Genomic DNA, 4,014 nt, shown 5'->3' on the forward strand with positions numbered 1-4,014 from the left:
TGACTGATTTACAAATGGAAAGGACAGATTTAAATGTTTATGTAAAGTTGAAATGTCAAACATTTTGTTGGCATTTAGAGATATTATCTGAAAGAGCATTTTACAAATAAGGAAACTAAGGCTCAGAGGCTTCTGGTAATCTGTTCAAGGTCACACGGTTATCCAAGCTTCTTTCTCCAGAGGACATATTTTTGTGCTTTCAAAAAAAGAAAGAAAAATCAGGATGTCATACACATTCTTAAAAATAAATTAATGGCACAGAAAAAATGTTTTCCCTAGGCCTCACAAAGATTAAAGAAGCTTGTAGGGTTTTTTTTTCTGTTTAGATTTGGCTAGATGTCTTTCTTGTTTTACTGGCGAATTAGACGAAAGCTGGAAAAGCTCTGGAACAGCTGCTAAAATAATTACCCTACAGCATATTTCATTGTTTAATAACTAAGAAAAGTTGTTTCCCAACCTCAAAGTAATAATTAAACATTGATAAATTGCTTTAGTTTGGTATTTTGGACTTATCTACAACCAAAGCTTCAGGAACCAAGACAGAAATGTTTAAATATTTATGTGTTACAATAAAACTTAATAGAAAACTTGCATAAAATCTTAAATGATCATCTTTACTGCTATACCAGATTAGAGTATGCAGTCACTAAAAGAGAGTGATTTAGGATTAAGGATGAAACATTCATTGTTCACCTTTGCATTAACCCAAAAAATTGTGTTGTGGCTTTATGTCTCAAGACCTTATTGTACTTTGGAATGTGATGGTGAAGCTGCCCCTCAGACCATTTAGAATAAAGAAGACTGAGGCAATATTTCACTATAGGCATTGCAATGTCTATAGCTAAACCTGAAAATGGCATACCTGACTCATTTTTTTTTTTTTTTGAAACAGATTCTTGCTCTGTTGCTCAGGCTGGAGTGCAGTGGCATGATCTTGGCTCACTGGAATCTCCTAAGTTCAAGCAATTCTCCTGCCTCAGCCTCCAGAGTCTCTGGGGCTACAGGCATGTACCACCATGCTCTGCTAATTTTTGTATTTTTAGTGGAGACGGGGTTTCATCATGTTGGCCGGGCTGGTCTCAGACACCTGACCTCAAGGGACCCACCCACGTCAGCCTCCCAAAATGTTGGGATTACAGGCGTGAGCCACCGCGCCCAGCCTTGGCTCATTTTTCTTCTTCTGATTTTAAACTTCCAATTGGGTTTTTATAATTACCCATATAAGTCCCAACTGGCACTGATGAGGCATGAGCATTAGGCAGAGACCACATCCTGGAGGTGTGTGTGCCAGGTCTATCCTGCAGATGTGCTACATTTTGTTTGACTTTTAAATGTGCTACATTTTGTTTGTTTGAAGAAACTGTTACTCTGAATTTTGTAGACAACATTTTGTAACCTGGAGTATTCACACAAACATTTAAATTTCCTGCTTCTCTTGAAAAATCTGACCATCTGTCCACACTGGGCACACAATCCTGTGGAATAGATGCTACAACCTTTAACACGGCACATGATTCGCTTTTTGCAGTGTGTATAGTGCTGCCTCAGTCAATATGGCTCCTGGCATATTGTGTTTTCAAAAAAAAAAAGAGAGAACAACCAGGATATCATAAAAAATCTTAAAATAAACTAATGCCACAGAAAATGTTTTCCCCAGGCCCTAAGATGTTTGTGACTCTGCAGACTGTCTGCACACTGTATTTTCCAAATGATAAGTCTTTAAAGTGGTTTGTTGCCTTGGGATGCAGACAATATACTTCTTCCACTTGTTTTGTCAGGTTCAAAACCACTTTGGATAGCGTCTCTGTTGAGTTGCTTGTAGAAGTTTTGACACTCATTTGACCAGTCTCAGTGGAGCAAATCTGTGTCCTTGAATCTGATTTTTGGAAAGAGTCAAAGGAAAATTTGGAGCCAAGTTTGGGGCAGAAAAATATGTGTGACTATGAAACAGTGAAAACCTGTTTCTCTTGGGTGGTTTGTGAGCTGACTCAAAGGTAACTTTTTTAAAAAGTTCAATAATGCTTTGAGGGAAGGCTTTTACTTCTTCCAGATGTCAACTGCCCTTTCTACTAAGCTCTGGTAATATTGAAGCAGCTTTGTTGTCTGGGGTGACACCCGAGGTTCTTGGTCTCACGGCCACAGAGATCAAATATGTGGACACACACAAAGGGTGACATTTAGAGCAGAATTTTTAATAGGCAAAAGAAAGAGAATAGCTCTCTGCTACAGAGGGGTCCTGGAAAAAAGGGTTGCCGGTACCTGATGAAATGCAGGGGTTTTTATACATGAGCTAGTGGGGAGGTGGTGTCTGATCTACATAAAGAGCGAAAAACCAGTTAGGACCAGGTGTGCCATCTGCATAGGGCTCAAATCTCTGGCAGCCCCCGCCCCAATCTTCTACTATATAGGCAGGTAGCTACTCCATGTTGCTTATTTCCTTCCTACTGTGCATGTGCTAAAAAAGAGGGGAGGTGGAACCCCCATGGTGGACATGCCTGGCCCCCAGTAGCCCCTTCTGTCTGTGCTGCTGCCGGCATCTCCCGTGCAAGCTTACAGTTTACTTACCTATGTTTGCAGCTCAATCTTCCAAGTTGCTCTTTGTTAGAAAGGAATTGATTTCTTGGGCTGCTTTTTGTTAGAAGGTAAGCTATGCCGAGGGCTCTTTTGCTCACACTATATGCCTAAATAATTTCTTTCTCGCTCCTGTATCAATATCGTATGTGTGACTCTATTGTGCATATATGACTTAGGTTTTAATTTTTTTGTTTACAAGTTGGTCTCACCCCCCCCACCCCCGCTTCCACCCACACTTGAGGAAAGATACATTTTAATTCATTTTTTAATATAGTATGCATAGTTGGAGGCCAAAAGGTTGAGTTGAAGGATTCATTACTTGATGAATGAATGGATGGATGGATGGATGAGTCAGTATAAATGAAGAGCATCCCAAGTTGACTATTTTAAAGGGAATAACATGCATTTTATATTTGTTAAACATTCATTCTCATGTGTAAACATTTGTATGTATTCGTGTATTCAAAATGTATTGAAAATTGTTCCTTGGTCCCTGAAGTCAGTCCCAGGTATTGCAAAGTAGTTCGAAGTCACTGGTTTCCTTCTGTCTCACTTCACAAAACACTGGTGATTTTGCTCACCGACGAGCCAGAAAATAGACAAGTTCCAGAATCAAAGGTAAAACAAAACCCACCAAGAATCAGCTTACTGTTAGCGTCCTAGTTGAAAAATAAGGCTTATCAAAGTATTTCAGATTGCATTAACACTTTTGATATTGCTAGGTATCAGAGTCAACCTCAGGAGAGGGCAACACCAACTCCTGAAACCTTCAATGCAGAAAGTCTAGAAAAATAAGCAAATATACATAAAAACAATAGCAAGAAAACTCCAGAAACCTCATACAACCGTGGAAAACGAAATATCCCTTAAACGTGTGTACAGTATATATTAAACCCAAGTATTTTAAGTGGACGATTTCTCTCTCATAGTACCGTAGGTAGTGGGGGACAGGGCTCAGAAGGGGAGAAACAGAATGTCGCCTTCCTCCATGGTTCATTTGCATTTCCAGCCAGAAACTCACAGGTCGACCCCAAGAGTCCACTCTCTCCCGCCTTTGAGAAGCCGGACCGGCATCGGCGGCTGCATCCTTTTCCTCCTCCCCGCTCTATTTTGGGGCCCCATGATCTCATGCCCTCTGTAGACCACATGCTGCAATTCCAGTCCAGCCCGCGCCGTGAGGCCACGCAGGGCGATTCCTGCAAGTGTCGGGAGGGTGGCCGGGGCGCGGGGAGGGGACGGCTTGGGGGGAAGTTCAAGACACGCCCACGTAAGGGACCCAAAATAACCGACACGCAGAGTGCCCGAAATCAGACAGGAAGCCAAATAATCCGGGGCGTTGAGTCGCTTTACCCTGACTGCGAGAACCGGGTGCAGGGCGGGTAGCCAAAGATCTGACCGCGAGGGGCGGGCGCGGCGGGGCGGGGCGGGGCGGGGAGGCGC

The sequence above is a fragment of the Rhinopithecus bieti genome, unplaced genomic scaffold (genome assembly GCF_001698545.2).
Source record: "Rhinopithecus bieti isolate Rb0 unplaced genomic scaffold, ASM169854v2 scaffold_35536, whole genome shotgun sequence".
NCBI classification, from domain to species: domain Eukaryota; kingdom Metazoa; phylum Chordata; class Mammalia; order Primates; family Cercopithecidae; genus Rhinopithecus; species Rhinopithecus bieti.